The sequence below is a fragment of the Periplaneta americana genome, chromosome 11, assembly GCF_040183065.1.
Source record: "Periplaneta americana isolate PAMFEO1 chromosome 11, P.americana_PAMFEO1_priV1, whole genome shotgun sequence".
Classification (NCBI taxonomy): Eukaryota; Metazoa; Arthropoda; class Insecta; order Blattodea; family Blattidae; genus Periplaneta; species Periplaneta americana.
Window position 1 is genome coordinate 65,244,749 of NC_091127.1, and position 25,638 is coordinate 65,270,386.

Consider the following 25,638-nt stretch of genomic DNA (forward strand, 5'->3'; position numbering starts at 1 on the left):
ATCGGCTCTGCAAGAGCTTCATCGAAGTAGTTTCTTGTGAGTTGTTATATTTCAAGCCATACTACAAAGTCAGACTTGACAGTCAATTAATCATATTGGCTTAGACCTCTACTCGATCTTAGTGGCAGTGAAAGGTTGTAATTTATTTACATGGACAGACAAGGAATATTTTATAAAAATGCATCATGCACTAAAAATTTCATTCAGATACATTCACTTGCATTTCGTACAGTAACTAATGTAACAATTCCATTAAAGTTGTACAAGCTGAGATGAAGCGATAACGGAAAGAAAATATTTACATCTTTGTAAGCTTTAGGCAATAAATCAAAGTGAAATTAAAAGCTTAGATTGCATAGACTTGTCTCAAAATATGACTGATTCACTACCTTTTAAGCATCTATACCAATGTAAGTAGTATGGAAACGAAGTATAGGTCTAGATCAGCCGTGGCGAAAATGTGACCGTGCACCGAGCCACTGTGTTACCTGCAACGTGCATAACACTTACGGAGGGTGGCGGACACCCGAAGGGGAAGTGAAGCAACTGTCTGACTTATTAACGGATTTTCAATTTCCTTACGTCTAGCACTTAAATATAATTTTATACAGTACAAGGCTACAAACTAATATTTAGTACGTGTAACGAAGAAAAAAATTAACAATAAAATATAAGACATTTTATCACAACCTAAAATTAATTGTCTTCAGAATGTCTCTGCGACAGTTTAAAAATCATTAATTATGTCACTTACTGCCAGTAGTAATGTATCACGAAGGCATTTGTCTGTCAGTCGTGATCTAAATTTGGTTTTTACTATTTTCATTGTTGAATATAATTTTTCACAAACGTGGGTTGTAGCTAACATGACATCAACAGAGCAAACGAAAGAACGAAGCTTCGGATATTTATTTTTTGGCAAAGATTTGAGAAGTTCAACATTTGTCAAGTCCTTACATCTAGCTTTCATTTAACATCACATTGTAAATCTGTAAGTTTAAATTGAAGATCTAACCGCATTATTCGTACATTTACTGAAAAATGATCGACGTACAAAGATGATGATAATGATAATGATAATGATAATAATAATAATAATAATAATAATAATAATAGTTACCTTTCAATGTTTCATAATGTGGGTGACATATAGTATAATGCCGTTTTATGTTATACAACCGTTTCCTCGTAATACTTGTGAACAAATCATACATTTAATATTCTCATAATATAGGCAGGAAAAAATGCGTCTTCCCTTCCTCCTTGAAACTTTCATTTTTGTAGAGATAAATGGTTTCGAGAGAGACATTGGACGATACGCCACTCGCAGGTCAGAGACAAGTACAAATAGAACGAAGTTTCACTCCAGTGAGTGAAAGGTGGGGGTTGGGGATGTAGAAAGCAAGAGAAATGCATAGGTATCATTGCGAGCCACAATGTGCTCGTGAGTCACATTTTCGCCACGGCTGGTCTAGATGCTACTCGAATATGGGTTATATCGGTATTTAAAGGTGTCAAATTGTAACTTTAATATCAGTTGGGGAAAAAAGTAGGAGTGAATATGTAATAAAAAATAATCATTGAACACCAAGCTTCATTTAGTCTCCAAAAATAATACTACAGTAACATTAAACTCTGCTAATAATAATAATAATGCATTTCAGTTGCACTAGAATAATAACAAAACGTGTAAAACCAATTATAGAATCACTAATTTCGGACACTCAACACGGATTCAGGAAAGGAAGGTCATGTGCAGATTGTATATTTATTATCACACAACTAACTGAAAAGCGACGAGAATTCAACCTTCCCGCATATTTTGCCTTTATAGACTACGAAAAGGCTTTTGATAGAGTTGATCATAACATACTATGGAAAGTACTGTTGAATCGTGGAATCCCATCTCAACTAATTAGTGCTATACAGAGCCTTTACAAATAAAATAAAATAATGGTTAAAATACCGAACAGTAAAAGCAAGATGATAGAAATATATCAGGGAGTGCGACAATGTTGTCCCCTCTCACCCACTATGTTTAATATATACATGGACGAAGTCATACAAATATGGATGACTAAGATTGAACATTTTACAACATTATATTATGCAGACGATCAAATGGTAATTAGTGGTAGTGAAAATGAACTACAGAAATCAATTTTCAGATTGAATAAAGTATCCAGTGATTTTAATATGAAAATCTCAGCAGAAAAAAACAAAAACTATGGCATTTGTAGGATGATAACCATTATGGGTGAAAATTTGATTAAATAATATAATTGTACAACAAGTAAATACATTTAAATACTTAGGCTGCAATGTGTCTCACAAGGCAAACTCAGGGATTGAAACTAAAATCAATGTTTTTAATAATTTTTGTGGAACTATACGACGAACATTGGGCAGAACAGTGAGGAAGGAAACTTCATTAAAATTTTACAAAGTTATGGTTCTAACAGCATTCCTTTGTGGCAGTGAGAGTTGGACATTAAGAAAAGATCAAGAACGTAGAATTGTAGCCAGCGAAATGAAGTTCTTAAGATATGTGGCAGGTTACACCTTGATAGATAAGAAGAGAAATGAAGATATAATGAAGGAGTTAAAATTTGAAAGTTTAATAGAGACGATTAACAATTAAAATTCTATAATTATAGAACTAACTGGGTACAACATGTAGACCGTATGCCTGAAACACGCATAACAAAAGCTGCTCTACAGTATTTGCCTAGAGGAAGAAGATCGCTGGGAAGACCTAGAAGAGATGGCGAGATCAATTGTGAGGAGACGTAACAGGCCATTCGAGAGGCCTACTACTTGTTTGAAGATAATGATTATGTTTTCAGTTGCCTTGAACAATAAGTATTGCTACCAGCAATAAAATAAGAAGAGATGAATTGTAATGTAAAAATAACTGAAGTATTGTATTAAGATTGAGAAAGTTTCTTTTTGTAAGTAGAGGAAGTGGAAAAAAATTGCCAAATCTCCATATCGGAAATAGAAAAAAAGTATTTGCTAATTGAACAATCAACATTTGGCATCTAGGGTTCGATACAAATATTCTACCTATCGATGTCGAGCAAGAATTGGAATAAAAAAATGTCCATAACGATGTGTTTAGTTTGGATAGTCTGGATTGGAGGTTTTTCCCCAGCCGTGTGACTGAAGCCGGATGGTCTATGGCGAGTCCTCGGCCTCACTTCATTTCATCCCCTTTGGTCTGGTTACCTGGTTGGGTTTTTTCCGAGATTTTCCCCAACCATAAGACAAATGCGAGGTAATATTTTGGCGAATCATCGGGCCTCACCTCATCCCACTACATCTCGCCAAAATATTGTAGAAAATTGTAAAAAATGGTAGAAAATTACAAAATTGTAAAACTGTAAAAAGTGTAACATAGTGTAACAATTATTGCAAAAATGTGTAAAAATCGTAATTGTAATATTGTAAAATTTTGACTTGTTCCACATCTTAAAGGTTCATTGCCAATGTATGTTCTATGTAATAAAATAAATTAAATTAAATGTGTTTAGACTCTACAATTTTGTGTGTTAAGACTGTACAATCTGTTTGTTCAATTTGTATCGCTTTTTTGTGTGTTTAGTTTGGATAGTTTGTATGTGTTAAGACTGTATAATTTGTGTGTTCAGTTTGAGTAATTTTTTGTGTGTGTTTAGTTTGTATAATTTATGTGTTCAGTGTGTAGAGATTTCGTGTTTAATTTGCATAATTTGTTTATCTGTTTAGTTTGTAAGTGTATAGTGTAAGCTCTCTTGGACTGGCTCCCCAAGTGTAGTAGACTTTCAGCTCACCCTGCACTACTGTAGGAGGCCGTTTCCCTTATGGGATTTCAGGCTTTTCACATTTCATATAATTTGATCAAAATGCTTGGAATTATTACCCCGATGTACCCTACTTCAGTTGCTTTTCCAAAAACAGTCTTTCCATTATGATAACTTCAACTTAACAGTAACTTATAGCCATTATCATGATTATATTTGCGAGATAGAATTAATGGCATATGTAATGCAGCTGACATCACACATGTTCGAAAATGAAGAACAAAGAGAAGCCGAGTTCATTTAATGATGACTCAATTTACTTCATGAGGGAGAAATTGTCTGCACGTGCAGCATGATGAGGTGGTGATAAAAGGAGTTTTTGTTAGACTTGTTGCATGGTGATGTCCTAACTATAGTGCAATTTTATTAGGTTTGGTTTCTCGCCACTTAATTGCATTTTCTTCCTCTAAAACACAGATGGTGCATCACACATTTCACAGAATCCCACTAAAGCATCCATGCTTTTATTTCCGTACTCGCCGTGAAACTTTCGAGAGCTAATAGCAATTTTATTTTCAGTTATTTTTAAATGTTTATTACTTTTAATTCAAGACCAGTTTTAATACGCAGTTAAATGCTGGTGTTTTTATTATTGAAAAATACGGTACAATGTAAAATTTGTGTTTCTCTTTATTTTCAATTAATACTGACAAAACAATACCAAATCCAAATCTGATCTTTGAGGTAAAGCTCCCTGTAGATCAGATTTGAATAATTTCAAGGGAAAAATTGTTCCGGGATCGATACCCGGCCCCGGAACAATTTTTCCCTTGAAATTATTCAATACCAACATACGTACGTATATAGTCTTCATTCCAAAACGTATAAAACATCAGACTATTATGAGCGCATTTCCTGATACCTCATCTCGCGAAAGAAATTGTGTAACTCTCGACTGGTTCAACGTCTTAAAGTTTCAATACTGATGTAAGATTTATGGAATACAAGAAATAGAAATTAAATTGAAAAAAAATCTTCTATCACACTCCTATATACCGAGTGGAACTGGATTCTGATTGACCCCAAAATTATTTTAATTATGGTACGATATACGTGAAACTTGGGGAAGTGTTTATGTGATATAAAATATACAAACATTTTCAATTATGATTTAAATACCATTTGTTGTTTAACTGGTAATGGTATTAAACGCCTTATTTTAAATGGAACACCTGCATATTTGTATACTTTTTTACTGGTTTTCAAATTCTGAATCTAATGATGTAAACATGTATAGGTTTGAATTAATAGGCTTTTGTTTAATAAGAAAACGAAAAAATCTGTTATACAAAATCGCGGTTTGACACAAGTGGATGTTGTTTACATGATTCTTTGTTACTGCAGCAGTGGACAAATTATTACATAATTTATTAAACAATTAAAGCAATTGTTGGTGCAAAATTGAACGTTACTATTATACTCGTGATGAAAAGGTGGAAATGTTATTAATATTTGGCGAGTGCAGAATAAATGCACAGGCCGCATGTGTTTTGTATGCTGAAAGGTCCCCCGACCTTTATCGTTCTGCAGGAAATTATTCATCGTTACCTGATTAGGGACCAAAGGATCGGCTTTGTGGCCAGCTAGTTCACCTGAATTTTCAGTGTTAACTTCTGTGTGTCTTCTCATCAAAAATATTTTGTACATTGAACATAACCAACGACTTCATAAGACTCAGAAAATTGATTCACAAGATCAATAACTGCTATAACCCCACAGAAATTACATAACGTTATGCGGGAAGTAAATGAAAGAGCCAGGTTACGTCAAGATGCTGATGGTAGACATTTTGAACAACACACATGAAGTTCTGGGCTATTATTCAGATTTAGTGTTTTGAAATTTCTTTATTGTCTGTGAAGAACTCAAATTTCAATAAATGATTAGAAGTCTATGTTATTTTCATTTTAATGTTATTTACACAAAGACCGAGAAACCAAACCTGACTTAAGATACATAAGTGAACTCAGAATTTACATATTATCAGTCATGCGAAAGAATTTACAGGTTGTTCTATTTGAAATAATGAATTTAATGCCATTTCCGACTAAACGAGAAATGACATTTACATGATACGTGCAAATGCTTGTGTATTTTCTATCACAAAAACACTTCTTCAGGGTTCACATAAATCGTATAATAATAATAATAATAATAATAATAATAATAATAATAATAATAATAATAATAATAATAATAATAATAATTTATTTAACATGGCAGAGTTAAGCCCATACGGCCTTCTCTAACACTCAACGAGGAGTAAAACTGCGTTACAAAAAACATTACAAATTTACAAAGTACAGTACAATTTTACACACGAAACTGAATAAGATAATAATAATAATAATAATAATAATAATAATAATAATAATAATAAAAAGGTAAACAAAAAGTAAGTAGAAATCAGACATAATATATAACATACAGAAAGAAAGGAAAAAGCAATATAAAATGTGAACAGCAGGTCAAAATAAATGAGACATAAAAAGTATAAAAAATAAGAAAATTATTGATGATAATAATAATAACAACAACAACAACAACAACAACAACAACAATAATAATAATAATAATAATAATAATAATAATAGTAATAGAATAGTCCAGTACAAAGCATACAATGAATACAATACTTTTAGGTACACACAGTAAGGAAAATTATGATTATATATAGCTCAACTTATCACATTATAGATATACCATTATCGGAAAATAGAAAACAAAAATATAAAATAAGTTAAATATCACTAGAACATAAAAATAATGAGAATACGTGGAAACATGCAATACAACACTTCTCATAATAGTAAGTTTGTTTGGCAAATCGTCGTAAGATAATTTTCTAACTTGAATTTAAAAGATTTCAATGTTGGGCAGTCCTTGACTTCAGGCGGCAGAGAGTTCCAGTGACGAGAGGTAGCAACAGTGAAAGATGAAAAATACAGAGATGATGTGTGAAGTGGGATTATAACTGAGAAATATATTGGGAATCTATCAGAATCCAATTACACATGGTATAACGTAAAGAAAGAATAAATAAAGTCAAAATATCCCGTCACATGCTTTGAAAGGAGACGCACTTTAAAGGAAATAAAAAATACAAGAAATTAACTGCCTATATTAACGGTAAGGTCAAAAAATAGATCTGTATGAATGCTTATAATCTGTAATTGAGTAGATACTAATTTTAGGACTCATGTAGGCCTATATTGTATTCTTGAATAAATAAAAAGTGATGCTTCTGTTGGCAAGCCAACAAATCCTACCCTTATTAAAGGAGGGTGAGGAGGTGTATTGTGGGTCCCTTTCACCACGACATGGCGCGTCCTCAGGTTGCGAATAGAGGAGAAGCCTCCGGATATGGAGGGTAGCTGCGAATGTATTGAATAAGCAGTCGCGGGCAGTCGATAAGGGGTGGTCCTCCAGCTTGGGGGTTAGGCGAAGGGCTAACAATCCATCACCGTAAAAAAACGGCTTGTTATGAAACCACACATTAAGCCTCGGAATGGTACTGATTCTCTTGCACGATCAAAAATTTGAGATTTATCCTTCGAAAAGTGGAAAAATTCAAATATCTTGGAGCAACAGTAACAAATACGTGGTACAGTCATTAAGTTCTGACACTGACGCCTGAAGGGTAGGCACCCACAAGAATCTGGATGTCTCAGAAGATGCCGCGTGATACGGCGTACACTTAAACAGATCGACATCCTCCCTCAATATAGTCGCCGTTGGCCGCTATGCACGTCTGCCAACGTTGGTGTAGCTGCTGGAAGCACCGCTGAAAGATGTTGGCAGGAAGATGCCGTACGGCTTCTCTTGTGGCAGTCATGACCTTTTCGGCCGCATAAAAATTACGCCCTCGTAGGATTGATTTCATGAGGGGAAAGAGAAAAAAAAATCGCATGGTGCGAGATCAGGTGAGTACGGAGGGTGTGGCAAAACAGTGACCTGTTGCCTTGCAAGTTCCTCTTGGACAAGGATGTGCAGGGGCGTTGTCGTGTAGCAACAGCCAATTCTTCCTATGCCAAAGCTCAGGACGCTTACGACGAATTGAATTGCTTAAACGGCCAAGAATCTCTTTGTAGAGGATCTTGACTACAGTTGCATCTTGTGGGATGAATTCTATGTGAACAATTCCATTTGAATAAAAAAACTGTTAAAGCATCACCTTGCCTTTTGACCTGTCTTGTTGCGGATTTTTCTGTCGTGGAAATAATGGCGTTTTCCAGGTGGCGGATTGTCGCTTCAATTGCGGATCGTAAAGGAAACACCATGTTTCGTCTCCAGTTATGATCGGTTATAGCAGTTTCGCCTAATTTCTGACAGAACGTGTCGTTTGCCCGTTGCTCAAACTGCAACATACTCGAGTTCCGACGCGCGCATTCAAATCACCGTCACAACAAAGACAGTAGTTCTGCTTACAGTGCATGCACTCAACTGTCTCTTGTTGGGTCGAGAGACTAACTGACAAGGCATCATACCATGGCGCCACCTATGCGCTATAGTGCACCACAACGCCACAATGCGCTCAGTATTAGAACTTAATGACTGTACCACGTATAAATGACACTCGGGAGGAAATTAAACCCAGAAAAAATATGGAAAATGCCTGTTATTATTCGGTTTAGAAGCTTTTGTCATGTAGTCTGCTGTCAAAAACAGTTATATTAACGGTTCTTCTGTATGGTTGTGAAACTAGAACTCTCACATTGAAAGAGGAAGAGAGATGAGCGGTGTTTGAGAATAATATTCTTAGGAAAATATTTGGGCCTAAGAGGGATGAAGTTACATGAGAATAGAGAAATTTACACAACGCAGAACTGCACGCATTGTATTCTTCACTTGACATAATTAGGAACATTAAATCCAGACGTTTGAGATGGGCAGGACATGTAGCACGTATGGGCCAATCCAGAAATGCATATAGAGTATTAGTTGGGAGGCCGGAGGGAAAAAAATCTATCGGGAGGCCGAGACGAAGATGGGAGGATAATATTAAATGGATTTGAGGGAGGTGGGATATGATGGTACAGATTGGATTAATCTTGCATAGAATAGGGACCGATGGCGGGCTTATGTGAGGGCGGCAATGAACCTGCAGGTTCCTTGAAAGCCATTTGTAAGTAAGTAAGTAATGAGGGCGAAACCTCGGCTAAGGTATGGTAACCCTGACAGAAGAGTTCTGGTCCTTCTAGTTGGGATTCTGCCACAGACTGGTGATCTGTTCATGTAAAAAACTAATGCGTAACTCAGAAAACCAAAGGAAATAGCCGGACGGATAATCTCGACGACAATACTGGAAATTAATAGAGAGTTTCCATATGCAATACAAATGAAGACATGGAAAGTAACGTTATTAAATACAAAGCAATAAATTGGCAAATTAAAAGATATTTAGAAAAAGTCATGAGGAAGGAGGTTAAACTGAAACTACGTGATATCAAAACACAGCTGGCCCTGTTATACGGTGGTGAATCTTGGATATTAAGAGAATCTGACAAAAACAGGATTGAAGTAGCAGAAATGAGATTCCTAACACCGTTTCTAGGACTAACGTTCAGAGACAGAATAAGGAGCGAAGACATAAGAGAGTTAGAAATAAAACACACAATGGTGGAGAAGGTCATAGCATATCAGAAGAATTGACGTAGTCACATACATAAAATGCTACCTGGTTGACTGCCAAGAAAAGCTTTGTTTTATAGTATTATGGATTTATTAATTTGTCCTACAGAATGATCTCTGTAATGTTGACAAATAATATTTGAGGAGAAAAATTCGGTCCGGCGCCGGGGATCGAACCCGGGTCCTTAGTTCTACGTATCAAGCGCTCTGACCACTGAGCTACACCGAATTCAATCCACAGCACCGGATCGAACCCTCCTCCTTCAGTGTTTCCCTTTGTGGCCTGACTCAAAGTTAGGCATATATGTTGACGTATATGTCTAGAGTCAACTGCCATTATACTAGGAGCGACTCGGTTGAGTGACTTATTTGGCCGGGATTCCGCAGTTATGATGCACTATTAGCTGTGAGAATATTATGGATTTATTAATTTGTCCTACAGAATAATCTATGTAATGTTGACAATATTTGCGGAGAAAAGTTCGCTCCGGCGCCGGAGATCGAACCCGGGTCCTTGGTTCTACGTACTAAGCGCTCTGACCACTGACCTGCACCGAATTCAATCCACAGCACCCGATCGAAGTCACTCAACTGAGTGCGCTCCTAGTATAATGGCAGTTGACACTAGACATACAAGTCAACATATATGCCTAACTTGGAGTCAGGCCACAAAGGGAAACATTGAAGGAGGAAGGTTCGATCCGGTGCTGTGGATTGGATACGGTATAGCTCAGTGGTCAGAGCGCTTGGTACATAGAACTAAGGATTCGGGTTCGATCCCCAGCGCCGGAGCGAATTTTTCTCCTCAAATATACTTTGTTTTATAAGCCTACTGGAAGACGTGACATTGGAAGTCCAAAAAGAAGATAAACACAAGAATTCCAATGACCTTTGATTTGTCGGGGAAAAAAAACTCACTCCTTTAGAAGGCAGAAGAATAAGATGACGTGTATTGGACTTTGTTTTCTTATTTTGATGAATTCTGTCACCTCTCAAAATACTACATTTTTTTGTTAAATTCTGTATAGATAACGGATACGACGTAGGGTAGATGGAAAATAAATTACAATCAGATATTCACCTTTAGAAGTGGTGAAAGTCCCGCAGAAACCCACACTCAAGTTTTTATTTTCATTTTTATAGGTTATTTTACGACGCTTTATCAACATCTTAGGTTATTTAGCGTCTGAATGAGATGAAGGTGATAATGCCGGTGAAATGAGACCGGGGTCCAGCACCGAAAGTTACCCAGAATTTGCTATATTGGGTTGAGGGAAAACCCCGGAAAAAACCTCAACTAGGCAACTTGCCCCGACCGGGAATCGAACCCGGGCCACCTGGTTTGCGGCCAGACGCACTAGCCGTTACTCCACAGTTGTGAACCACACTCAAGTTATCCGGTATCGGGATTTGAATTCGGACCTTCTGAATGTGAATCCTTGACGATAGTACTCAGTGCATAAATAATTCCTAACAGTAAAATGCATTTTCTCTTACCCTATATAGTAATATATAGCCCAGAAATAGGAACGCAAGCTTAACGGCCGACCGTATGCAGACTATTGCAAAACACCATAATTTAAACTCGGACCTCCGCTTGAAGAGAGAATTTGGCGTCATTAAATTATGACAAGTTGAGTAATTATCAAGAGATAAAGTTAAAAACATAGGGGATTGAAACTCACAACACTCTAGTGTACGACGAACCACGTAGTAATAATCCTGGTGGATAATGACTATTGCAGAAGGGGGTTGGTTATATGAGGGAGGTTGGATGGGGGGTGTTGGCACAGTTCCATGACACTAGTCAGCAGTTGGCTAGACGCATACACACACAAAGAAATCAATGCTAGCTTCTGGGAGGTTGCATATCCACCGCAAAGTTCAACTTCCATGTACGAATGGTCGAAATGTTGCTCCAAGATACCACTAACAAATAAAATAAAACAGTCCATCAACTTTTATACCACTCAAATTAATAATACATTGCATTTTAACCCAGGGTTATCACATAACCTATTCTATGACACGAAGAATAAAGATACTAATTTCTGATAATGAAAGAATAATTTTTGATTTTAGCATCACAGAAATATAGGGTAATCCAAAAGTGGGAAATTTTTCTTCTCTATCATAAGTAACTTCTCTTCTAGAAAATAAACAATATTCAGAAGAAAATATCATGGAATATCTTCAATTTTTAACAAGTTTTCATACTAAAATAAATTGCAAGGTTCTTAAATCAATTTATTTACAATTTTTAATCTTATTGTTGTACTGAAACAATGTATGATGCTCAAGAGGGCTCAGAAATATAACAGAGGCATTCATTCCTATCCTTTACCCTGTTAACAGCTGCTAAACTCTTTTACCCAACACTATGAGCGCTACCATCGTTTCTTACCAACATTCCGCCACTGAATTCAGACTCCAAGAAATGGAAAATGAGCATGCGTGCTTTTGGTTTAAGTTGTCAGTCCCGACAAGCAAGGCGAAGAGGGAAGAGGGAAGGCATTTTTGAATTTGTTTGATGTGTTGTTACTGTTTAATGTGATGTTAATTATATTATATTAATTATATTATTGTACTAATAGTGAACTTAGGATCATGAAATCGTGTCTGTATTGTAATAAAACAGTGGAATTTAATTGTAACAAAATATATTGTATGTTTATGAAAAAAAAATACTGTTACCTAAATAAATGCGTTCTAAACACAACAGATTTGGTTCGTCATGTCTAATTCATTTCATATTTCACAGCTCTTTTCCTACCTTCACTTCCAGGCATATTACGTTCTGAAAAGCCTGACGATGTTGGCTCAAGATCATTATTCCAAAAAAAAATTAATAAATAATTGTAATAGGGATGGTTACATTTCAAACATTGATATTAATAGTAATATAACGGAGAGAATTTGTAAATAATTCATGTGGAGGTGTAAGTAATTATCGGCGGAAGTCTTGAAATTGTAAATAATAATACTACTAGAGAGGGGAAGGGAAGAGAAATCTTTATTTTCCCGCAATTTTTTTGCTTGCTTGTGGCGCTCGTCTGGTAGGTAGAAGAAGCTTCTTGATAATTACACTTATTCTGGCTTATGCACCCCCTCTCATATATATTCTAAGCCTTTTAGACGATGCTATAACAAGGGTCAATTCGCATTTGTACACGAAAATTCCGTAATTTTGTCGTATTATTTAAAAAACACATTAATTCATTAGCGAATAGTATGACTTACTGTATATTTATTTAATTTGCCAGTGTAGCAATAGTGAAACAGAAGTTCCTGTAAATTCAAATGCTATTTCCTACACTATTTCGTTACTCGTGTTAGGCAATAAAATATGTCTCATGTAAATAACACATACTACCTTTTTATACGTTTCTCAAAATGTATATTGTTTTATCATCTTATGAAAGTTTTCCATAAAATTGTTCTAAGATGTACAAAATTATAAACATTTAGGACCAGTTGTATAAACAATTAATCTTGATTAATACATCAATTTAATCTTCAGTTATTCTTCACTGTAAATTTTTGGTTCTTTAAATACTACCTTCAGGCTATTTCGGCTTCACTATAAGTTACTGTAAATGAACTAACGAATCTTGTCAAGTTAATCATATTAACTGAAGTTTACAGAAAATATTTCCATGGGAAAAGAAGAGAAATGTCTCTCCTCATAATAATAATGGCTAATGAAGTTCATGTTTAGTGTATTTAGACAACTTTTAAAGGGGCACCGAAAAAAAAACAAACAAAAGAAGGAAACATGTTTCTCAACCATATATTGTAGACAACAGGGAGCCGATGACAGTACTGAAAACCACAATTCAAAATTTCCAATGGTTCCCAATATACGAGCGAAGGAATTTTGTCCACCACTGCTGCTGACGTCACACTAATACACCCGTACTTGCGTTGTATAAGCTCGCAGCTGCTAAACGCTTTGAATGAAAAGATGAACGATATCTTTTGAGATTCGAACATGAATTTTACTACTGTGAATCTTACGTGATTAACTAAAGCAAGAATGTACTTGCTGCGGTGCGGCGCGGCAGTGTGATGTCACACGCACGTCCAATATCCACGTTTAAACGTATGTTACTGAAACCATCAGTTGTAGAAATGTCTAGTGTCTGCCGTTGTGTGTATAATTAAATATATGTTGTTTAGAATATATCGTCTGAGAATGTGATAGCCTATTTAGTTCAGTACTCATTTTAGTTCCGGTTGCGGTGAAATGACGTTATACACATTTCTAATATATTTTTCTAGGTTAAGTTACAAGCACACATATTTATTTCCAGACTTATGATATCTCATCTAATGGTGGTATTGAATTTCGCCGTGTTCGTCTTCCCCAAAAGCGAGGAAATCCGTTCATTGAACTCGATGACAACTTGAAATGAGATTTCGATTAAGAAAATTTGTAGTGTAAGGATTTGAACAAAGTTACGTCTTCAGTTACATCCATAAGTAAAACGAAATCATGTTCTGAATCCAAGGCGCATGATTCTCCTCACATGTCTTAAGACGCATATTGAGAAGGTTATGATGAGGCTTCGTATCCAGCTACATAAAGACTGAAGTTAAAGACACATTGGGTAGGCCTATATAGTACGTCGAGTAGGTTATTTTACGACGCTTTATCAACATCTAGGTTATTTAGCGTCTGAATGAGATGAAGGTGATAATTCCGGTGAAATGAGTCCGGGGTCCAGCACCGAAAGTTACCCAGCATTTGCTCATATTGGGTTGAGGGAAAACCCCGGAAAAAACCTCAACCAGGTAACTTGCCCCGACCGGGAATCGAACCCGGGCCACCTGGTTTCGCGGCCAGACGCGCTGACCGTTACTCCACAGGTGTGGACTAGTACGTCGAACACAGGTAATGCAACAGATAAGGATATAAACAAACAGGTCGTCGCTGCGTGTTCGTGGAGTACAGTCAACTGCGGATATTCTGAAACTATTATAGTAAACACATGCTTGAGCCGTGATGTTCATTTTCTTCGTGATTTTTGCAGTGAAAAATAATGTACATTCGTAAGTTTTGAACGTATGCGAATGTAAGTTGAAATTATTTGATACTGCAATAAATTATTTCAATAGCACACGACGTTATTGGTGCATAATGTAGTACAAGATATTTCTGTTGTCTGACATTTTTTTCGTGTTTCATTACTATATTACATATATCGCTGATCACTGAAAATACACTAATTTTCTACGTACTTTTCAAGAATTTCCTTAAAATTTAGATTACCTAATTTTTTAATTGGGATGTTGGCACTGAAAAACATGATAGGCTACGCAAATCCATGTTAAACGTCCAGTTAATATCTTCATAATTTTCAGATTTTGAAGGTACTGGTTCTTTTGGATTACGTTCAACACACTTTCTGTGCCTTTTGGTATTACACTGTCTTTCAGTTCACTGTTCTTGTCACTTTCACGTTTATTTTACACAAATTATATATATATATATATATTTTTTTTTCCTTTATTTCTTTATTGATTACACAACTTATAGCTATAATATACGTAGACCTATTTACAATTTATGCTGAGTTTTTCTTTTTAAGTTTGGCCTAAAATCAGCCAAGTAAGGTTTTCTGTATTATCTCACAGAAACAATTTGGAACAGCACAAGGTAGACAACGAGAAAGGAACGATATGGTTGATGTAGCTTACTGATAGTTCCAATTTTTGAGACATCCAAATCCCTGATAATTTTAGATTTGAAGCTGATACATCCAGGCTTCTGAAGATATCAGCTTATGCGATGCCTCTTTCAAGGTATTCTCAAAATTGCATAGCTCACCCTATGTTATGTTGTCTATATTGACAGTGAAAATATTAGTTCAAATATCCTCAACTAAGCCTGCACTATTACACGCTTGAGGTCCACACCTGTGGAGTAACGGTTAGATCGTCTGGCCGTGAAACCAGGTGGCCCGGGTTCGAATCCCGGTCGGGACAAGTTATCTGGTTGAGGTTTTCTCCGGGGTTTTTCCCCCGACCCAGTATGAGCAAATGTTGGGTAACTATCGGTGCTGGACCCCGGACTCATTTCACCGGCATTATCACCATCTCATTCAGACGCTAAATAACCTAAGATGTTGATACAGCGTCGTAAAATAACCTACACGCTTGAGCGACTTACGTAAGGGATATTACCTCTGCAATGAACCTTCAATCAGCTACAAAGGTGTAGCTATTTAAATAATACGACTAGAAAGAGCAGTGATCGATAAGACTGCTCACTATGACTGCGTCCCGGTGTTGATTTACTAGAGCAGTGATGTCAAAGCAAGCGCATTTTTCTGACCTTGACGTCGTGCGCGGGCAGCAAGCGCTAAGTATGGAAAGAGGAAGGGTTGTGTATATGAATAAGCAACCTGTTGGATTAAGAAAACAGTGGTTCACAAACTTCAAACGGAACTTGAAATTTTATGTCATTTTTATATGGCTTCTTTGTGTTTAATATTATCTATATTGTCTGTAAAACAAAAGTACTAACACTGATTTCTTAATATTGCATTTGTGTTTTAAATCTTAATAACATAATAGGGAGTTAAGAAGGAATATTCACTTAAATTCCATAGTAGTATAATATTATACTGTATTAAGTGGATGAAACACATCATTCATAAAGAAAGTGATATTCCAAAGAAAGAGATTGAGTATGACATTTTAAGTTGGAATTTATATTGATGGTATCTTCAGCCTTACAAAAGTAATCAATAAACTAACCAAAACAATATTACAGTACAAAGCAAAGTTGTTTAGGTACTGTATCTGTTTTAAGTGTAACTAATATTAAATAACAAAACTCTTATAGCATTATGCTTTTAAGGTGATATTTGTGAACAACTTCCTATCATCAGAATATTAAATTATTTTCTCGAAATCTGCTGAAGCTATAGAGCTGACATTTTTACAACACATGGGCACGTATCTTTTGCTTATGATGTAACAGTAGTTGCTTTGTTAATTCATTTCCTTACAAACAATTTCCATGCGAATATTTTCCAAATGTTCAATACACTATCTTCAGTAATACGTATATACGGGATATTAGATTTACGAAAACATTGTGTAAGGCTACTAAATAAATAGGCCTATACCTGAAAATTTCACTTTTCTATACGAAAAGTTGAGAAAATATTTCTTTTGAATAAAAAAATCAAACTTGTGAAAAATGAGCATTAAAATTAAAACTTACATTCTTATAATGCACTTATACTTCTCAGGCAAATTAAAAAATTAACATGAATATAGTTTTAATACGTTTTCTTCCCTTTATCTATTGAATCAGTGCTGGCCATCCCTGAATATAGCTCGACCAAGCGGCATATACCACCTCTTTCGTCTATCTCTTTCCTTTCCGCTGTAAAGCGCTCAGGGTCTCCTGGGCTCTAAAGCGCGCGCTTGCTCCTGTGGGCATCAATTGACATGCCTGTTCAAGAGAAAGAGGGCAGAGGATGCGTAACTATTTCGTATACGAACGTACCTATACCTGCGTTGTGACGTCACATACTTTTAATCAGGCAACTTCATTCCAGTGTATAGGTAGCTAGAATACGAAGCCTAGTTATGATAATTAAGTTTCTTCTTCTCTCATTGTTGAAGATCAACTGGTTTACACAAAAATTTAATTTATGTTTCGCGATGTTGTCACATATTTTATTGTAAATATCAGTTAGTTCTAAACCTAAAGTGCTCCTACCAATTCTGAGCTATGCCGGAATTAATAAAAACTGAGCCAGTTAATACCAAAATGGTTTTAATTTGTATTTTTTCTGAAAGGTGCATTAAGATGTGAAAAGAAATAAGGGTTAAGTATGTTTTAACATCTTCTTTTCTTAACTCCGTTTGGGCCTTGAATTACCTGTGCACAGGGAAGTAATCATCTCCCCGTCTGCTCCAATAAATATTACACAGAGTCCCACTAACCTTTCCTCTCCATAAAAAACACTCTCAATGTGTAATGCAAATTCTGTTTATCGAATCAAGTACATTAAGAACAAAATCTGATAATGTTTGTCAATGACAATGTAACTAAATATGTCTAGCATTTCCAAGAAACTATTTCATTGCCTTTCTCTTTGACGTAAGAGTCGATTTCTCGGTTCGCCCTTGAGGGCAAACAAGAGATGCAGCGACGTCTTTCTTTTTAACAAACAGGCTTCAAACAAAGTTGCAACGAAGTATCTCTGCTACACGATGTGGCAAAGTGCTCCTTCGGGCTCATCCCGCTACACGTGTACTGTACATCGTGCGCTGTCACATTTACTGTTTGACTTGTTACTCAGGCTGACATTTCATTCGCCACATAGACGTAAGGGACGTCTATTGTAGGACATGACATACAACCAACACTTCACGTCTTGGTATTTTATGTTAGTCATTTCTCTTAGCATCTACATAGTCTTTTCCAATACTTTTGAACATATTGTATTCTCTTACAATTAATGTTTTTATTTTCAGAAAAGTCAGTTATTAAGTAGAATAATGTTAAAATGTTCAATGTCATGAGTCCAGGCTTCGAGACTTTGGACCCGATACAATAAGTTTACTGTGCTTGTACTATAGGTTGTTGACTCGCTGCATATAGTGGAAGGTAGAGATGTGTTGAGGTAACAATGTTGCTATTTAGAATAGAGTACGGTAGTATGGGGAAACGCACATATACGGACATTCTGAAAGTAACAATACATTACAAAATGACAATGTCAAAAGAATGTGAAAGTATTTATTCTCCTGTCTTTTATAAGCATTTCTGTTTAATTATACACAGTGTTAATGGTGTAAATAAACATGTAGCAATTTTAATTTCTTCATTTATTCTATTGGTCGTCTTTAGGAAGTGTAGTTACAGTACCGAATTGCAATGTACTACAAGATACATTTTCAGTGTCTCAAACGTAAATATTTTTCAGTTGTCTGCCAAACACAGTTTGTACTGTGAAAAGATGCGCTCTACGTCGCATGACGTGATAGGAGCAAAACGAAAAAACTTAACATCATTGCAGTCTCTAAGAGACTGTCCTTCATTCTCGGGTGACTCTATGTCCACTAATTTGCTGTTTATATTACACATGCTCCATACGTTATTTTTACATAAAATTGATTTCCACTTCTGTTTTACACGTTCAGTAACCGGTGTACTTGATGTCTCATTAAATCTCTGTCATTTCCGCAACTAATTTGAGGGCTTCCGGCATCTCTTGCTCTGACTTTTCTAACCGTGTAATAGTTTCAGACACAGTTTGAAAATAGGTTTGTATGAAAACCAGATTATTCACCAGAACCTTCAAATCCAGAGCATTGTCCTTTGCGTAATTGTTGTCATTCATTCTACAGTACCCCCACCTATTGTACGCTTTACCACTATACTCAGTACGCCGTTATGCAGATTTCCCACTGAACTACTCTATCGGGTCCGAAGTCTCGAAGCCTAGTCATGACTCATCAATTTAATCTTAACATTTGTTAATACATGCTAAATATAAATAATGTATAAACGTTTTCGCCTTTTACGGCATTATCAGATACAATTTGCTTCTACGATATCTAAATTACATACTAGAATTTTGGTTTTCTCTTATAGTAAACCATCACATTCCCTTAAAACATTGACGCAATAAAACCGAACTTCCTCTCGTTCAGTAAAGTTGTAATAAATTCGCAAAAAGAATTATCACAATATTACCAACCTTTACGCTAAGTGAAAAATGCATTAGTGTCGCTCCTAGCGGTGTATCAAGTTCTGTAGTTACTTGAACCGCACAGAAAATGTTATCAACAGTAATCTCAGTAGAGGTTTTGATTTATCTAGAGAAAATCAAAATTCGAGTGGGATTTAATTGAATATTACACGATTAGAATAAAGTATATAAAGATTAGAAGTAACAAAGTACGCCAATAAAATAAAATATTAATTGGCTTACGAAAATACAACTGTCTTCAAATGTATTATTGTACCACCTCAACATTACGCTAGATGGCAGTAGTGTTTTATGTTTATGTTTTCTTGTTATCAGTTGTGCCAACTATGGAATCTTCATTGAACTCTGTGGACGGTTGCTAGTCAAGATGGCTTTGTTGATTGTTTCATTTTTATTAAAAAAATTGCATTCCACTTCAATCATCCGGATCCCAGTAATCAATGTCACTTGACAAATGATTTTCAATAAATATTAGTATTAAACAATCTCTGATACGTGACTATCTATAATATCATATAGCAGAAGCTATAACAAACATAACCTAAATAATATAAACAAGTGTTAGAAAAGTTTTAATTAGGGATGCTGAAATAAACAAGAAACGTTTTCATTAACGATGATGAAATAAAAAATAAACAGGAATAATTTTAAAAGAAACAATTATTGAAAGTACAATTTTCAAATTTGAATGTTTTAGTTGTTGGTGGTTCAGTTGATGTTATATTGGAGGTGTGCGTAAAAGAAGTGAACTCGTTGATGTACATGGTGTACCCCTCAACTTATTCAGGATTTCCGAATGGTGCCCTTCATATATGACCAGTGATCTTTATTAATTCTTGTTCTTGAATGTCAATGCGAGTCATATTTGAAAGTGCTGTGCATCGCCTGGAGTGGTTTGTAATTTTCTGTTTTTTGACGTCCAGACCAGTGCAGTTTGAAATGTTGGCAAACAAAGAAACAAATGCTAGGGTAGTGATAAAAATAAACAAATGCTAGGGACGCGATAAAATTAAACATATGCTAGGGACGCGATAAAATTGTGCGATAAGCAGCCATGATTGGTTGAAAGACGTCCTTTCGTACCGTTTTATTGGTCAAAAGTAGTGTGACGTAGTAAAAGTGTAATAGTCAGTACAAACACATGGCAAAGAACCAACGATTTTTTTCATTGGAAATTAGCTCTTATTTTCATTTTGCACTGTAACTAATGCACAATATAATACGTTTCCTACGAAGTGTTTTGTTTTCCTCATTTCATAAATCATTACCCGTCTATAGCGCTGTCCCGCTTATAACCCTCTAAGGCCACAGTACCTTGACTAGCGTATTAACAGGGTTACACTGTAGCTGTTTAATACGGTATGTCTTCTAAACCCTATGTTATCAATTCTGTCTACAAATGAAGTCAGACACAATCTTTTCGGAACAACATTCACACGTTCCTGCTCTTCAAGCAATCCTGCTGTTTTATTCGTACTCCCATCTGTAATATTCCTCTCTGTGTATAATAAATTTATAAAGAAGGGCTTCCAGATCTCCTTGTGTATACCTGTTGAGTTGGGTTTAAGCCCCTAATAAAGTGACCGCTTGAAGCTTCTGAATCTTTTACACCAAGGTGTACCACACACCGGCAGGAAGTTTAAACTGCTTGTTGCTTCAGCACGAGATGGCATTAATTTCAAGATCAGAAACAGAATCGAAGGCAATAAACTCAAACAGATCGTTTGATTGACGGTTTCTTAGTAAATGAAATGAAGGTACATTTCCAAGGAGAATCTGCGACATTGTACAAGGGGGTCGTATTAAAAAGAGTTCTTATTGGTTTCTGATTTCTGTATTAGATATTCTTGGAAAATATTCAGCTGAAAGGTTTTTTTAAGTTTAATGAAATATTAAATATAATTTTAATCACACATTATTATACTTACAAAATGGGAGTGATTAATAAATGCGTGTAGTATCAAGAAAGATACAAACGAATGCAATTCTCTATAATGAATATTTCATTATTCATTACAATCAAACAACTCAGTCATGTCATAGCTTTGTGTGAATCGTTTCGATGATCAATTCCATTGTTGTCTCAGAATGAGGAAGTGATTTTGAAAAAATTAAAGAAAAGGCTCCGCCTTGTTAAATTCAAATGCAGGAGTATAAAGAAAGAATTTAAAACAAGTAGGCATATCGAAACTTAATCTCATATCCAGAATATCCTTACAATTCAAATCATTCTCGCAATAAGAATCACTGAACTTTGACGTAGGCCTAATAAAATTATAGATTGGTCAAGAATTTCTTGTCACTACTTTCAATTAATTCTGAAACAACTGATAATCGACATACTAATCAAAATTTACGAGTCACAGTCAGGATAGGAGAATAAATATTAAAAGAAAGTGACATTGGAAGAGGAGTGCGTCAACGATGTCCTTTATCACCTAGCCTGCTCAACATCTACTTGGAGGATTTAGTAAAGAACTGTTTTCAGAAAATGGGAGGAGTGATAGTAGGAGGACGAAGAATAAAGTGCATAAGATTTGCTGCTGATATGGCGTTGTTAGCAGAAGAGGAAATGATACTAAAGGATATGCTATTGGAGCTAAATGACAGCTGTGAACAGTATGGGATGAAGATATGAGCAAATAAGACGAAGAGCATGGTCAAAGGAAGAAAAATACAGAAGATAAACTTGCAAATTCTAAATGATGCAGTAGAGCAAATGGACAGTTTCAAATACTTGGGGTGTACTATAAGCAGTAACATGAGCTGCTGCCAGGAAGTCAAAAGGAGAATAGCAATGCAAAAAAAGCTTTTAATAGAAAAAAAGCATCTTTTGCGGACCACTGGAAAAAGAACTAGTGAAGAGCTTTGTATGGAGTGTGAAATTTTTAAGTAGGTTATTTTACCACGCTTTATCAACATTTTAGGTTATTTAGCGCCTGAATGATATAATGCCGGTGAAATGAGTCCGGGGTCCAGCACCGAAAGTTACCCAGCATTTGCTCATATTGGGTTGAGGGAAACCCCCGGAAAAAGCCTCAACCAGATAACTTGCCCCGACCAGGATTCGAACCCGGGCCATCTGGTTTCGCAGCCAGACGCGCTAACCGTTACTCCACAGGTGTGGAGAGTGTGGCACTGTATGGAGCAGAAGAGAAGAGAAGAGAAGAGAAGAGAAGAGAAGAGAAGAGAAGAGAAGAGAAGAGAAGAGAAGAGAAGAGAAGAGAAGAGAAGAGAAGAGAAGCATTTGAAATGTGGATATGGAGAAGAATGGAACATGTGAAGTGGACAAACAGAATAAGAAATGAAGCTGTGTTGGAAAGCTTGAGTGAAGAAAGAATGATGCTGAAACTGATCAGGAAGAGGAAAAGGAATTGGTTGTGTCACTGGCTGGGAAGAAACTGCCTACTGAAAGATGCACTGGAACAAATGGTGAACGGGAGAAGAGTTCGGGGTAGAAGAAGATATCAGATCATAGACGACATTAAGAGCGATAGTGGGCCAAGCGCCATTTATTAAAAATGGAGAAAGCAAGGGTTAAACTTAATTGAATACCATATTTTAATAAAGACTGACATATCATTTAGTTATATTACTTGCTATATGTTTCCATTGAATTATGGTAATAACTTCATTTCAACCCCTGTTTTCTACGATTTTAGTAAATGGCGCTTAGCCCACTATGGTTCTGAACCCTTCATATATGGATCATATGAGCAAACAAGGAGGAAAGAAAAAATAAGAAAGATTGGAGAAAGCTGGATTTGCAGTGAAAGACTCCCTTACGCAGAACACTAAATGAATGAATCAAAATTTCTGCTTACGGGGAAGAATGGAACGAGAAAGAGGCAGAGGCAGAGAGAAACAGACCTATAGAGAGAAGGAGATAGAGAGAGATATGGATGAGATAAAACCATAACGGTCCACATTACATCTCGCTCTTTACATTCACTATTTTCCGCTTAAAATTTAATTAACTAAGAGGGTTATACAATTCTGCGTTAATGAAATTTGTATAAAAAGTTAAAGCGATTACAGATACAAGCACCTAATGCACGACGTGTGGTCCACTGCATTTTAAAACACTTCAGTCATATTACATCAGTTTGCCATTTTGTTGTAATTATGTTTATCATGAATGGAGTGATGGTTTTGTATAGTAGTTAAATATATGTTACGGTTCGATCACTTCTAATGTTATGTTCTCATCGACGTCGCCATTATTTTCTCCGTTACTATTTTATCATCGTCACCATCTCCATTAACACTGACATGGCCTGCAATTATTTTTGTTATAATCAGACAGCGGATGTTCGGTTCCGATACTGAACATTAGGTGTACGCCATTTGCAAGGAGGTCATTGAAGTCATTGCTACATTCCCTCCGTAAACCAAGGGACGTGACGTCTTGTCGTTGTGTAGGGACCGAAAATTCTGTCGGGTGATAATATTTCTTACAATTAGAGATCGGAATCTTAGCCACTACTCTTTGAAGTTAAGCGAGTGCGGAGTTGTTCAATGAACTAAATTACTTGACTAAGGTCCGTATGCACAGTCGAGTTTGAGACCGGTCTTGAGATTGTCTCGAGACAGCGACACAGAATTCGTATGCATAGTCTATTTTTCAAGACGCGCTTGAGATTTTCTGAGGATTTCGTTGAGACTGGGCCAAGACTGCCAATGACCGGTATTGGGACGATCTCAGGCAACTGTGAGGACAAAAATGGTGGATATTTTACAGCTGATGACAATTTCGTCGAGTTTCTGGGGATTGGAAATTAAGATACCATTGAACATAAACCTCGGTTGCCGAGGAAATATTTGTTAAACAATGAAGATTCGTTAGATTTTTACTGTGACTATTACACTCTTACTACGTCATACTACTTTTGACCAATAAAACGGTACGAAAGGACGTATTTCAACCAATCATGGCTGCTTATCGCACAATTTTATCGTGTCCCTAGCATTTGTTTAATTTTATCGCGTCCCTAGCATTTGTTTCTTTGTTTGCCAACATTTGAAACTGCGCTGGTCTGGACGTCAAAAAAAAAAATATATATATATATATATATATATATATATATATATATAATTACAAACCACTCCAGTCGATGCACAGCAGTTTCAAATATTACTCGCATTGGCATTCAAGAACAAGAATTAATAAAAATCACTGATCATACCTATGCATCTTTTGAAATCCGATTTACAAATAAATGAAGAGCACCATTCGGAAATCCTGAATAAGTTGAATACACCGTGTAGGCCTAAATCAACGAGTTCCACTTCTATTACGCACACGTCCAATATAACATCAATTGAACCACCAACCACATTCAAATTGTACATTCAATAATTATTGCTTTTAAAATTATTCATGTTTATTTTTTATGTCATCGTCGTTAATTAAAACTTTTCTAACACTTGTGTATATTAGTTAGGTTATGTTATAGCTTCTGCTATATGATATGGATAGTCACGTATCAGAGATTGTTTAATATTAAGATTTATTGAAAATCATCTGTCAAGTGACGTTGATTACTGGGATTCGGATAATTGAAGTGGAATGTTGCATTTTAATAAAAATGAAACTGAACCAACAAAGCCTTCTTGACTAGTAACATTGCCATCGTGTGTGTATAGATCGAGAACTTCTCGACGAGAAGGCATTGCTCACTACTGTCATCTAGCATGCATCTAGCGTAATATTTGTAATGTTGAGATGGTACAATAATACATTTGAAGACAGTTGTATTTTCGTAAGTCAATTAATATTTTATTGTATTGGAGTACTTCGTTACTTCTAATCTTTATATACTTTCTTCTAATCGTGTAATAGTCAATTAAATCCCACTCGAGTTTTGATTTTCTCTAGATAAATCAAAACGTCTAGTGAGATTACTGTTGATAAACAGTTTTAAAAACGCTACACATTCACAAATGACACCGTCGTCGTAAATGATACTTATGTTACCGGTAATATTGCTGACTGAAGAATCAAGGACAGGTCGTGATCTTCCTATTGCAATAATTCTGCAACTCTTGACTGTCCCAGGATTTTAACCAACAGAAGGCTCTCAAGTGAGTATAAGTTAAAACTTATCATAATTACGCAAAGCACGAAACATCCCAGTGTGTTCTTTGTTATAGCCTAATAGCCAAATCAGTTTCTTAGAAGTTGATTAGGCCTATATTTTAATATTATTAGTACGAAATCAGCTATGTGTTCTTAAATAATATCGTAAGTAACACGATTTTATATAAAAAGAGACTTTTAAGTGAGCATAACTGACATCTTATATTATTAGGCAAGACAAGAAACTTTATCCCAGTGTGTTGTTGTTAGGTTATAACAAAAAAATTAACTTGTTACAAGTTGGGTAGGCCTATATTTTAATGTAATTGGTACCAAATCAGCTAGT

General features: G+C 35.8%; 1 protein-coding gene across 1 annotated transcript in view; it reads right to left on the reverse strand.

Moving 5' to 3' along the window:
- stg1 (stargazin-like protein) overlaps positions 1–25,638 on the reverse strand; it is a 1,309,117-nt gene that overhangs the window by 882,903 nt on the left and 400,576 nt on the right. The gene's annotated exons all lie outside the window — the stretch shown is intronic.